Raw genomic sequence first — 15,112 nt, 5'->3', positions numbered from 1 at the left:
GCTCCCCTTTTCTAAAATTTATCATAATTGTAACATATCCAATTATGACGTAGTAATATTGATTCCGTAGAGGTGTAGTCCCAGGTTTTTTTTTTTTTTTTTTTTTTTGAAAAAAGCCGAATATAATAGAAATACTTACTCATATAAACAGTATAGAGCAATATCAATCTCCTTGCGTACATGAAATATGAATATAATCAAAAAAAGAAAATTCAAACAAAAGCATATTACGTACACATATCTCAGCCTAAGTAAACACTGGATCTAATAAAAGAAAGCTAAAACCATCGCCAAGAAACTGACGGATACCACGGCGATGAAAGATGGAGCAAAACTGGGCGATGGCGGTGGTAGAATAGTGCTAACTGTGAGTGGAGAAACGGGAATAGGAGTGGCGGGTGCTGGTGCTGGTGGAAGGGTGGCAGCCGTGGCGGAGACGTTGATTGTTAGTTTCTGACCAATTTGGCAATGAGTTCCAACGGTGCAGACGTAATAGTGGGTTCCAGGTGTTTTCAAGGTGACTCTAGCAGGGCCGGTGGTGACGATGGAGATGGGGTTGGCGGCGGAGCATGGGCCATAAGCCGCCTGCGAGACTTCAGCAACGTTATGAAATCCGGTGATGAAGTTAAAGAGAAGAACATCGCCGACTCTGAAGGTCTGAGTTGATGCCCAGGTGGTGTAAGCAGAAGGTCCGTTGGAGGAATATTCCAGCCCAAGGCGTCGCCGACCACATGGGTAGTTTGAGCCACCGTGCCTTGAAACTGCACAGATGCAAGCATGAGCGCCATCATCAATGCCAAATTGAACTTGAAACCTGTCATCTTTTGTCCTTGAATTTTTCTCTGATGAATATTTGCAATCTGGAAAGATTTTGACGATTAATGGTGTTTTGAAAAGGTTGTGTTAGGATTTGTATTTATAGGGAATGGTTGTGGGGACGAGTAGTACGATCGAGTCAAGAACTACGAAAAGGAAAGTTATATTTGAAATCTATAAGGATTCTGAAGGTTAACATTTAAATTTAAATAAATACAATATATAAAAGAATTGAGGCGATATTCTGTTTGAGAAGAATAAGTCGATAAGATACATATTGTATATGAATCTTTGTGCATCGATCACGAAACATGTTTTTAATTGTAAACACTTTTTATGTATAAAAATAATTTTAAATGTTAATTATTAATTTCTAAAAAGAATTTTGATTAATATTTGATGTTTCGTTGTTTTTAAATTTTGATTATTAACTTAAATATTAATAAAGTGTATATAATTGATAAGAAAAATTAGGGGTAAATATAATTTGGTTTGTTGTTAGTTAAAACCAAAACCGTACTCTTAAATTTTGATTATAATACCAATGAAGCCCAGCCCAGCTTGGAAAGAGGTGTTGAGTTTATAATCATTGGTGGCCACTCATGGAGAATTTTCCTTTGGAATCCCATTAAAAAGGGTGAGGGTTTGCCCTGTAAAGGAGCTTGAACCCGGGCTTTCGCTGTAAAAAGGCGGAAGGGCTTCCGCTTGGTATTTGCCGTTCCAAAAAAAAAAAAAAAAACTTAAATATTAATAAAGTGTTTGGTTTTTTAATTTTGAAAAACAATCTGTTGGTTTTTTTTCGCTTTTGATTTTATTTGTTTTTTTGGGTTTTTTTTGTTATTCAGTTAATTCTTATTCTTAGATTTTTCATTAACAAATTATTAGATTCTGCTCATTGAATTTTAAAAGTTCTATCATTATTTAATATACACTCAAATACAAATATGAAATGTGTCAACCATTTAAATAAAATGAAGATTACTATAAATAAAAAAGATTGTGTGAATTATTTATATGTGTAAATTATCATCTCATTTACAAATAATTGTTATGTGATGGCTAATAAACTATTTTTTTTAGTATAGAAAAATACACACTTTTGACTCTTGACATGAGATGTGTAGGATTTAAATTTTTTAGAGTTTTAACCATCTAACCCTTCCTATCATATATGCTTCACCTGCAACATCAAATATTAATTTTTATTATTTTATAAATTACTTTACTAATGATTTGATATTTATATGTAGAACGATATCATTTTATATATTTTGGTTTGGTTCGTTTTTTTTTCGGTTTCAAAAAAACCAAAGCGAACCTAAAAAATCGGTTTATCTAAAAACAAAAACCAAACCATCGGTTTTTCAAATGGATTGGTTTTTTGGTTTGGTTTCGTTTTATTTATTTATTTATTTTTTTTTTCACACACCTATATATGAAAAATGGGTGTGAATGTGTAGTGGTTTGTTTTGTTGAAAAAACTAGTTGTGAGACATGTGTATTACATAGGTTCATTAAAAAAAATTATATATGATGATATAAATATTAAACATTTAAAAAAAAGTTAAGTATCTAGGTGTAAATATTAACTATTTTTTAAAGTAAAATTTCAAAATAAATATAAACAAAATGATGAATACATAAGCAAGGTCGATTTGAGAGGGGGGGGGGGGGGGGGGGGGGTAAAGTGGGATAAGTGTTTGATTCAAAGGAAAAAAAGTTTGATGAGAAATCAAGTAGTAAATAATCTTCTCATTTATATCTGTGTAAATTATCTTCTCATTTACGGATAATCTTTAGGTAATGGTTAACTATTTTCTTTCATTTTTATAGTATTAAAAAGGTATTCACTTTTGACTTTTACAATTGATATGAGATGTGCGGGATTTGAATTTTTTTAGACTTTAAACTATCTAACCATTCCTTTTATATATATATATTTCACCTGCATCGTAGAATATTAATTTTTTATTATTGTATAAATTACTTTACTAATGGTGTGATATTTATATGTTGAACTGTAAATACGTAAATTTTCAAACAAGATTTTTCAATTTAAAAACACATTTCTCCCAATAATAAAATCACAAAAATGTCACAATATCAAGTCATCAAATCTCATATCGAAAAACAGTATATATATCTAAACTTCCGGATCCTCTTAATCATAACTCAAACTCTGATGTGTGTACAATCAAGCCGGCGCCTTCCCGTGATCCTAAGAAGTACTTGAAACGCATAACACATAAAATGGTAAGCACGAAGCTTAGTGCATTCTCCAAAATATCACTCACAGCTCATTATCCACTCTAGGCTATAACTCAAATAAGACCTTCTGGTCAATGTGTCTCAGTGGGACCTTCCGGCCTCAACTCAATAAGCTCATAATAATAACACTCAACATTAATCAGAAAGACATAATGCAGAATATTAAGATAAACATGTAAGCACAATCAACATCTCGGATACACAAGGATACCACTCTTGGTAAGTATAGTGAGAAGACTCACCTCGTAAGCTAGCAAGTAAAATTCTTGTACTCAGAAATCTCGAACCAGCCTCCGCCTAACACATAGGATAATTATCTCTAATTAATACTCTACTCATACTGAGATACTCCAAAGGTTGTTTTCTCTTTCTCTCTAACTCTTGGAATGTAACACCCTAAAAATACGAGCCAAAAATTTCATTTTTAAAACGTGCGCTTAGCCAAAACATTAGCAATAAAACGTTCAACCATCATGTCATTTCACAAAAGATATTGCATGTCTGGAAAACATTGTTATAAAAACAGAAATGTGTCAGAGTACAAATCCCCAGGTGATATCATAATGCGGAATATAAGCATGTGTGTGATGTACCGCTACCGCGCCAGCTCCTTCCCTTTCGAAGAAGAGGTACTTGAAATCAAAACTGAAAGCTGTAAGCACGAAGCTTAGTGAGTTCCGCCATCATACCGCATACCATACAATCGCATATCATACATATTGCATATCATACATATTGCCGGGCATTTTTGGGTTGCCTGACCTACCCGGTACGACCATTCTGGGGTGCCGACCTACCCATGTTAAGCCATTTTGGGGTGCTGACTACCCATGTCAAGCCATTCTAGGGTGCTGACTACCCTTCGGTCCTGACGACCAAACCTCGGTGACTATTTCACCCCCTACTACTACTATCACATATATCATAACATAACATATTATCCAAATATCTGGGGTGCCTGAACTACCATTCGGTCCTAACAACCGAACTCGGGGACTAGTCCCCTCCTACTACCCCTATCGCATATAACGTAACAAGCCAGCATCCAAACATATCATCATATACTATCAGACGTATCTGGGGTGTTTGACTACCCTTCGGTCCTAACAACCGAACTATACTACTATCACATACAATACATCATGCTAGCATATAACATATCAGGTAGTAGCAAACCTAGATGATATCACAATGAAAATCATCTATCATACATCTCCTACTAGTGGGCCGGCATTATGGCCTTAGACCCACCGCTACTGGAAGGTAACTCACCTCGTAGTAGCTGTAGATCTATGTGAGAATGGTTTGTCTGCTGCTGCTGTGTAACAACCCGAAGTTGTTCGTCGCCAAAACCCGTTCTACCCGAAAAGTCGTCGTTATCAAATTCGTTCCGTTTTCACTTTGAGTCAAATTATTTAAACTTATATGATAATTTAATGAGTGTCTAAACCACTCAGGAACTCACGTAATTAGCCCAAATATAATTATTTCATAAGTTTTAGAAACATCCCCGCCGGGTAGCGGTAACTTAATCGGGTGCGACCAAAAGCCGCGTTTAACATCGGTATCGGGTAGAATTCCACCGCGTACAAGTTTTAAGAACTATATAAACGTGTTTTAGCACCCATTTGAAGCTTTTTCCCTCTCTCTCTACTCTCTCTCTAACCTCTCTCCTAAATCCAAGTTTAAGGGTCCAAAAGTCAAATTTAAGGCCTCAAATCTCTAAGGTACATTCCTTAGCTTGTATTGTAACCTTCTTGGCCTTCAAATTCGAGTTCAAAACAGGATTTGTGACCATATTCATGAGTTTACGGCCATGGAGCATTCATGGGCGGTAAACTCACAATAAGTGGGTTTTTGAGCCCTAAAACCCCTCCTAAGCACTATTGGACTTTAGATATGGCTTAATGGCTTAATGGAATGGTCATATAACATTTAAAACATGAGTTTTGAGGCATTTAAAGGAGTTTACGGCCAAGGATCATTCTTGGGCTGTAAACTCATATATATGGGGTTTTCATGCCCTTAAACCCCTCCAAATCACAAACAAAGCTTAGATATGAATTATAGAATATTGGTTTTAGCATTGGACACTTGAAACATCATTTTTGAAGGGTTTTTGTGAGTTTACGGCCAAGGCATAAGCTTGAGTCGTAAACTAATGGGTATAAATTCAATTCTAAGGTGTTAGAAAGCCATCCAACACCACCAAAAGCCTTGGAATAAATCAAAGGACCAACCAAAAATAGTTTTAGGGCTTTAAAAACATCAAAACCCCACATTTGAGAGTTTACGGCCATAGAACATGTCTCATGGCCGTAAACTCATAAAAGGGTGTCAAATGGTGCCCCAAACTCATTTCTAGGCTTGTGGGAATTTTTAGAATCATATGTGATTAATTTTAACACCTTAAAAACACTAAATCAAGGAGATATGAGAGTTTACGGCCAAAAATCCCATGCCTAGGCCATAAAATCCCTTAAGTGTTGCAAATGGTGTTTTTAATTCAATCCAAGCCTTAAGTAAAATTATTCCAAGCATTTCCAAGTGTCCATATCCATTTATGACCCAAATTTGCACCATAAATCACCCCACCATGAGTTTACGGCCGTAAACTCAAGGGGAATGGGTGTGTTGGACCAAAAACTCTTGTATAAGTTTATTCATGGGGAGTAAACTCAAGTCCCAAGTCCCTCGCATCATTACATGTCCCTAAACGCCACCCGGGTCCCTCCAAACACTCGTATCGGAGTGTTTTCGCGACTAGAAACAATTGTCCCTATCCAACAATCAATCTAAGTCCTAATTAGATACAAATGTGTATCTTTACATCATAATTAGGAACCTCGTGTGTTTACAAGCCCCGGATCAACTCTTAGCATCCAAATCGTCACATTTCTCGTTTGGTGAGTTCATACCCCTACGCCCTTTTTCACTGTTTTCAATGTTTTCGGGGGGGGGGGGGGGAATACAAGCAAACTATAACTGTTTTCAAATCATAACATTGATATGTTTCAAATATATCTGACAAACTTATAAACTCTTTTACTCCTTATGTATTATGCTGAGCATAAGGAATAATTTATCCATTACAACTAAATGTATTTTAGTTAAGGAAATAACCAAACTAATCAAATTATTATGGGAATAATTTGGGGTTCTATACTATTCGTTTTATCACGTTCTGATATCTATATAAGAATATTAGATAAACTATGTTTGATTCAGTTTATCTCCGTATCATTTGAATGTATTGTTAGATAATTTCATTGTATGTGTCTATATTCACTGTATTACATTTCATAATCTTTTGTAAGTCGATATCGTATGAGAACCCTGTGAATAGTTTAGTACTAGTTTGTGAGATAGTCACTACCCTTTATGGATGATCAGTAAATCCTCCCCGGAAGTGTAACCAGAGTCTCCTGGAGGGAGAGCGTGGAATTTGTGAATAGATCTATTTGGGACTGACAATCCCACACCTTAACTGCTAGCTACAGTTAGGCGGGCACGCCTGGGGTGACAAATTTCTGGATATCGTTTCGACGTCTGACAAATGTCAAGGAGGTCTCGTTGTCGTATTAGCATGGTTACCCGACTCACAACATGTATTAACCTTAGTTTATTCACAGTTTGGGTTTTAGAATCTATATCACTTTCGGGATAGTGATCCCATGGTATTAACAAACTATTTTGTATCTATATCTTATACGGGATAGTGATCCCACGGTTTTGTATCTATATCTTATACGGGATAGTGATCCCATGGTTTTATATCTATAACTTGTACGGGATGCCTTTCCCCATGGTTTTATACCTATAACTTGTGCGGGATGCTTTTCCCCATGGTCTTTAACTATATCTATTACGGGATAGTAATCCCATGAATTCAATCTATATTAAGTACGGGATGATAATCCCATGGTCTAAATCTATATCTTGTTCGGGATAGTGATCCCATGGTTTACAATCTATATTTCCATATATATCAAATTATCTCGTGTCTAGTCCGGGATGGTAGTCCCATGATCTTAAATCTGTACTTTCATATGTGTCAAACTATCTTATATTTCTTTCGGGATAGTGATCCCAAGATTTTCATAATACAGTTTTGTGTATTAAACTATACTTTGTGATATACAACTGATCTTACAATTAGGAAAATATGGGATTTTCCTGGGGTAAAACACAATACGTAATCGAATTGGTAACAAATGATAACTAAACTAACTTCATATAAGAAAATATGGGATTTTCTTGGGTAATAAACCTTTTCGGAAACTAAAGGAAACTGATACATTTTCATAAAACAAAACCGCTTATGAACTCACCAACTTTATGCTGATTTTCAAACCGCTTGTATTCTCAGGTCCAAGTTAGACAGGTACCCGGTGATCCCTTATTGGTGAATACGGAGTGCGTGGAAGACTCGTCTCAACTTTTGTTAATATGATGCATATGTATATTTTGTATAACATTACTTTTGAAACAAATGTAAACTTTCATATATATGTAATGTAATGGTTGTTTACTGTGATTACTATGTACATTGGATTTGATACACAACGTGGTAGTCCACCCCGGAAATGTTTCCGCCTTTGATTTTCGGGGTGTGACATGTTGCTTCGTAAATCCTCCGGCTGCAATTCCCACCAAACACTTAGTCAAATACTACTAACCGCCTTCAGGGTAAATTGTCCATTTACCCTTAACAAGTCATGAGTCAAGTCACAATCAACTGCCAGTTGACCAGACTCGCCGAGTTGGCTTGCCAACTCGCCGAGTCCCTTTCTCTGTACCCAAGTCCAATAGTCCTTCATCCTACTCGCCGAGTTGTATGAACAACTCGCCGAGTTCACCTTCATCCGAAGAACACTCTAAGCTGTGACTCGCCGAGTTGTTCTTGAGACAAGAAGATTGCCATGAACTTGCCGAGTCATGGCGTTGACTCGCCGAGTGACTTCATTAGTGAGTCTGGCTTCCAACCCACTGAGTCACACCCTATGACTCACTACTCCAACCCGCAAAAACGAAAAGGGGAAAAACCCAGGGACTCGCAACCCGACTCGCCGAGTCAGATGAACGACTCGCCGAGTCTGCCTCATGCAGAAACTATACACACGATTTTGCTTGAATCCAGCCCATGCCATTCATAGATTTGGGTTCCTAGGGCCTGGTTTACACGTAAAGTTTCCAACTTTACGTGTAAATAAACATCCATGAGAGTTTTAGGTCTGAAAATGCACCAAAAGGGTAGATCTAGGTCATTTAAGCAATTTGCTCCCATAAAGGTTATAGATCTGAGCTTCTAGAGCTCAAACATGACTAGATCTAGCGGATAATCAACCCATTACGAATTCTACTTCATGCACAAGCTTGGAAAAGGTTCAAGAAAGACTTTCATGGAGCTGCAAGGGACAACAAGCATAAAAATAGAGGGAAAATGAGTTATACCTCAAGGAAATCACTGGTATAACACCAATAAGCCTGACCTCCTTCTTCTCTTCTTGATCTACTCTTCTTCCCTCTTCAAAACTTCAAGAAAACACACCAAAATGCTTCAATCTCACAAGGAACAAGCTTAAACGAAGTATAGGGCTCTGAGGGTGAATGGGGGCAAGCTTGGGGCGGAAATTAGGGGTTTAAAAAGGGTGCAAACCCTTGGAATTTAGGGTTTCATCAAACAGCGGGGACTCGCCGAGTCGCCAACTTAAACGTGCCCCCGGACCCCGTCCCTACTCTGCGAGTCGGACCTACAACTCGCCGAGTCCAAGGCTAAAAATGAAAAATACTTAGATAAATTTCACGTACCAGGAACCAGGTGCTACAAATCTCCCACACTTATTCTAGACTTCGTCCTCGAAGTCTACCGCTCGATCCTGAAATAGCTTGGGGTAATGCTCCATCATTTCTTCCTCCGGCTCCCAAGTCCATTCCGAACCCTTGCGGTGCTTCCATTGCACTTTCACTAGCTCCACCCTCTTGTTCCTTAGATCCTTCGACTTCCGGTCGAGGATTGCGACTGGGCGCTCAATGTAATTCAGGCTGTCATCAACCTGTATATCCTCTAATGGCACCACCGCGGAATCATCCACGAGACACTTCTGCAGCTGGGAGACATGGAAGGTGTTGTGGATCTGGCTGAGCTCGGCTGGCAGATCCAGCCTATATGCCACCTTGCCCATCTGGGCTACAACCATAAACGGTCCGATGAATCTTGGGCCCAACTTGCCCCACTTCCTGAATCGAATGATGCCTTTCCAAGGCGACACCTTCAGGAGAACCATATCCCCGACCTGGAACTCCAGGTCTGATCGATGCTTGTTGGCGTAACTTTTTTGCCAACTCTGTGCAGTCTAAAGCCTGCTCCGAACCTGCTGGATTTGCTCGGTCGTCTTGAGCACCACCTCGGTGCTCCCCATGACCCTCTGGCCAACTTCACCCCAGCATATTGGGGTCCTGCACCTCTGACCGTACAACATCTCGAATGGGGGATGGTCAATACTTGCGTGGTAGCTGTTGTTGTACGAGAACTCAGCCAAGGGAAGATAGGTATCCTAACTACCACCGAAATCTAACACGCATGCCCGCAACATATCCTCCAAAGTCTGGATGGTGCGCTCACTCTGACCATCCGTCTGCGGGTGAAAGGCGGTGCTAAAATGCTGACGAGTGCCCAACTCATCATGAAACCTCTTCCAAAACCTGGAATTGAACCGCACATCTCGATCTGATATCACTGACACTGGCACCCCGTGCCGCGCCACTATCTCCCTGATATAGATATCGGCCAACTTTTCGGCCGAGATAATCTCCTGAATCAGAATAAAATGGGCGCTCTTGGTCAACCGATTCACGATGACCTAAATCAAATCTACTCCTCGCGTCGTTCGTGGAAGCTTAGTGATAAAATCCATCGTAATATCCTTCCATTTCCACAACGGGATATTTAACGGCTGCATCTTCTTGTGCGGTCTTTGATGCTCGGCCTTTACCTTCCTGTAGGTCAAACACCGCTCGACGTACCACGCCACATCCCACTTCATGCAAGGCCACCAATAGTCTAGGAGAAGATCCTGGTACATCTTCGTCGCCCCTGGATGAATAGAGAATCGGGATTTGTGCGTCTCCTCCATCAAGATCTGGCGCACGCCTCCATGATACGGCACCCACACCCTACGGTGAAGTGTCAATAACCACCGGCTATCATAATCGAAGGAGGTGACTTGACCCACTATTCGCTCATTATTCCGATGGTCCTCCTTCATAGCCTCCTGTTGAGCCTCCCGAATCTGCTCCAACAGGGGAGTTACCACAGTTATCTTCATGCAAAGATCCTTGATCGGCGCCGCCTTGCAGCTAAGCGCATCGGACACCACATTGGCCTTCCCCGGGTGGTAAAGGATCTCGCAATCATAATCCTTCACCACGTCCAACCACTGACGTTTCCTCATGTTCATATTCGGCTGATCCATGATGTACCTCAAACTTTTGTGGTCCGTGTAAATGGTACTCCGAACCCCGTAGAGGTAATGCCGCCATATCTTGAGGGCGAAGACCACCGCCCCCAACTCTAAATCCTGCGTCGGGTAGTTCGCCTCGTGAGGCTTCAGCTGCCTCGAGGCATAAGCAATGACATGCCCCCTCTGTTGGATTAATGTCTTAGTCCATAACTATATTTGGTATGTACTTGACCCGACCCGGCATGGTCCATTTGGGTTGCACTTCACCGACACAATTTATATGGATAATCTTTTGAGAATAGTATGTTTATGATTAATATTAATATATTATAAGTTCTAATATATTATTATGGAATCATATTATTTAATTAGTATTGATCAAGAATTAATTTATAATTAATTAAGTGATCAAAAGGAACTAATTAAATATGGACTCTTATATATATGGAATGTGCCAAGATCATTTAGGTTGGGCTAAGCTTTCATGGATAGTCCATGGAGTGTTTAACCCATGGATCCTAGGAAATGAAAGGTCATGGGTATTAGGGTTTAACCCTAATCCTCCACACTATATAAAGATGTCCTTGGTTGGTGAAATTGGCACTAGTGTGGTACACCAAGAAGGGCTAGCCAATTTCACTAGAGAGAACCAAGTATCCATATTCTCTAAATTCTTCCAAGGTGTTTTGGTGATTTGTGATTCCACTTGAGGCTTCCACACTATTGGGGCTAAGCTCTTAAAGCTTGAAGACATCAAGCTACATCAAAAGGTATGTATTCTATCTTGTTACATTCATTGATTTGTATGCTAGATTAGGATAATACCTTGGAAGTTCTTATTTGCATGTATAATAGAGAAAACATAGATCCAAGGTATTTAGGGTTGCATGTACACTTAGGAGTGTTAGAATGCTCAAAACCCAACAGTGGTATCAGAGCCTAGGCTTGTTTTCTTGTTATACTTGCAAAACTGCTTAAAAAAAATCGAAATTGTTGCTGTCTGATCACCAGACTCGGCGAGTCCATCAGGAGACTCGACGAGTCCATGCCTAAAAAAATGATCAAAATGATCCAACTCGCCGAGTTGGACCCCCAGACAACATATTTTCGAGGTTTTTGGCTAGAAATGGACTAGGAACATTACCCTAAGTTGTTTTTGAACTTATAAACTTGTTTTTGATGTGGTAATGTTCATGCTAATCCAATTTAAAAGATAATTGTCAATAGATTCATGTTTTGTATGGTTTAGACTAATTACATGAAAAAGTTTGATTTGAATTATCTTGTTCTTATGAGTTGCTTAGATTAATAGTAAAGTTGAGTGAAATAGTTGTTTTCAATCCAAATTAATCTAAGAGTTGATTCTAAAATGTGTTTTTGTAACTTGTCCTCAAATTATATGAAAAGTCACATTTAAGTTTCATAAAACTCATAAAAGTTGGCAAAGGTTACAAAAATGAAGAGTCTTGTCTCATTGAATGGTTTTATGACTCCATAACTTGTCCTCAAGTTATGGAAGTTCAAGAGTCACTTCATTAAGTAATAAAATGTGTAACCTTAATTAATTAATTAATTCCATAAGTTACAAAATAAAGATAAGTTAATTCTTTTATTAGTTTAAAGTTTTCCATAACTTGTCCTCAAGTTATGGAAGTTGAAGAGTTTTTGGATTAAAACTACTTTAAACACATAAGTTTTGGAATTAATTAGTTTTGAATAATTTCAAAACTTGCCCTCAAGTTTTGGAATTTGAAAAGTGTTCTCTTATGAATACTTTAAATTCCATGTCAGCCCTTAGAATTTTAAGAGTTAAAATTCAACCCTTATACTTTATAATACTATAAGTTAATAATATATATATGTATAAGAGTAAAGTCAGTCTTACCGCTAGTACGCCTCATTCACGAAGCCGGTATATAAGGTGTGTATAAGGTTGTTGCCTATAAAATGGCAACTTAATGGGTGTCCACTCTCACCCACCGCTTGCTTGACTGGTGGAGGGTCGTTAGCCGAACGGGTTTGACAGGACTATAATTCTCCCATTAAAAGTATTAATGATAAATATTAAGTAACTAAACTCTTAATAATACCCAATCTTAGTTACTTAGGAAAATGTGAATAAGGTGCTAATCCATGAAATTACACTTTGCACTTTGTTTAAGTCGGTTAGTGGAGTGTGTGTGGTTAACCGGCACACTAACTCGTATTTAACAAGGTAGGAAAAGGGTAACTTAATGTTTATCATAGTATCGATGGAGCGTGTGTGGTTAACCGGCACATCGATTGAGGGGTAAACACTTAAGGGTACCAAGTAATTTGCATGGTTACTTCACACCTTGTTTTGTGATCCTCGGCATCCCAGTCACAAAACCTGAAGGGCACACTCGAGATTGAAACATGCCATTGAACAGTTCAATGAATCTCAAAAGATCTAGGAGTTTCAAAAATAATTAAAACCTAATAATAGATTTCGTTTATCTTAGTGGAAATTGGTGAATCGTCATTCACCTACCTTCAAATTGTTTTATAGCTTGGATTACGGCATAACTCTTATAAGTTATAAAATAGTTTGTTGGGTCCTAGCCTTAATATTTCATATTGGGTGTCATATTAAGGACTTTAAGATCAACTATCTTGAATATCTCCCAAAACATGTCTGGTTTAGACATTTATGATCTTCCCAAATCTCTTGAAACATGCTTTCCTAAATGAAGATGATGTTCCATGGAAATCATACTTCTTTCACCTCCTCCAATTATTCTCCCTACCCCACAAGTTCTTAAAAAGTTTAAGGTCACTCGAACCCTATTGGCAAGTGATGGTATAGGTGTGGTCACATCTTGGAGATGTAGTCACATATTGACAAGCCAGGAGAGTTGGGTGTCAAAGTCTTGAGAAAGTTGGTGGTTCAATCACTTTCTAAGTCACATAGTGAGTTCTTTTGGAACACCTATGAAACAGACTATGACAAGACCCTTAATGATCTTATCTATTTGTTAAGATCAACTTCCTCAAAACTTGGTGGACATTGACAATAGTGACACAGGAAATCTAGAAAAGCATTCTCTTCCCAATGGAAAGGGATCGGCCATAGTCAACTCGGTTGAACAAATGGTAAAGAGAAAAGCTAAGTCTGTGATAGTCCCGTGTACCATTATCAAAGGGTCCATATGTTTATATTGCCAAAGGAAAGGGCATTGGTTGCGAAGTTGCCAAATTCACCTAAGGATGTTAAAGTCAATAAGGTTGACTCTACTTCAGGTAAAATCCACTAATCTAACTCTGTTAAGTTTTTATTCTGAGATTCCTGATACATGATGTGACTGGGTCACATGGTAATGTTTTAAGAATCAAAGAAAAAGTAAAGGAACTTAAAGAAAGAATATGCTGAATCTGATCGCATAGATGGATTTCTATCGCGTAGTTTGAAAATCGGATTCTTGAGCTACTTCTTAGGAGTTATGAGATATTGCTTAGGAATAGATAACAATAAGTTTTCATATGGATTGTAAGGATAAGTTTTTCCGCATAGTTTTAAAATAAAAGAAATTTTTTGATTTTAGTTATTTTAAAATATCCTTACAATGGCATTTGAGGAAAAATTGTTGCTTATATGATTCCATTAATAGCAAGAGTGGAAGTATGAAATTGATTCTTTCATTTGTGGTAATGTCTAAATTTACCAAATAAGGAAAGATTCTCATCACCCAAGTTTCAGTTGGATCGGAACTTGGAATCATGCAAGTTGTATAACATGATGAATGAGAACTTTCAAGTATTGGAAAAATTAAGACTAACTACTTATTCACATGGATGTGTGAGTCAAGTAATGGACTAAGGGATCGAGTACATAGTCATGTGCACTGATTAAGTCCACCACAAAAGATTGATAAGACTATTCGTCATAGTTTACTAAAGCTGAGTAAATATGATTATACTTACAAGCTTAAGTGTAACTCTGAGACATTGGAAAAGGTTCCAATGTATGGCAGAGCGAATAAGAAGAATCAAATTAGGCAGAAGGATAAAAGTTTCTCAAATCTGAAGAGATGGGAGAGTACTTTAGTATCAGTTTTGTGATCATCTTAATGATTAAGAAACCATATCAAAATTAGTTCTCTAAGGAAAGAAGAGGAACTTGAATTGTTGAAATGGTTAAATCAAGAAGATGAGTCATACTTCGTTCCAATACAAGCCTTAGAGTCATACTCCAAGATTGTAACTTGAGTGACATGTCTTTAAGAAGGTTTAAAACACGTGTCAAATGTAAGAGTAAAAGTGTCCTACTATTGTTCATTTGAAGTTGGTAAGTTGTGATGTTTTGGATAAAACAAAGACCAACTTAGGCCAACTATGTGAAGTGTTTGTCTTGGTTAGAATCCACACTATCTCTTGGATGTTTGACAAGGGAGTCTTATAGGTCAAGAGGATAGTGGGAGTCTTAAAGGTCTTGAAAGTCTCAAGAACTAATCAAGAATAAAACCTAAAGTTCTTCACTAGCACACGACTTGAGGTTTATAACCTATCGTGTTGACATAATCTGTGCCCATTCCAGTTAAAGTTGA

The 15,112-nt window shown here is 38.0% G+C and overlaps 1 pseudogene; it reads right to left on the bottom strand.

The window, feature by feature from the left end:
• Nucleotides 1–264: 264 nt before the first annotated feature.
• Nucleotides 265–821, bottom strand: LOC145046098 (stellacyanin pseudogene; annotated as a pseudogene).
• Between the last annotated feature and the right edge of the window lie 14,291 nt (nt 822–15,112).

This window comes from Lactuca saligna, chromosome 5 (assembly GCF_052625555.1).
Source record: "Lactuca saligna cultivar CGN05327 chromosome 5, ASM5262555v1, whole genome shotgun sequence".
Classification (NCBI taxonomy): Eukaryota; Viridiplantae; Streptophyta; class Magnoliopsida; order Asterales; family Asteraceae; genus Lactuca; species Lactuca saligna.
The sequence above is the reverse complement of the archived record's forward strand: the minus strand, read 5'-3'. Positions and strand labels throughout refer to the sequence as shown.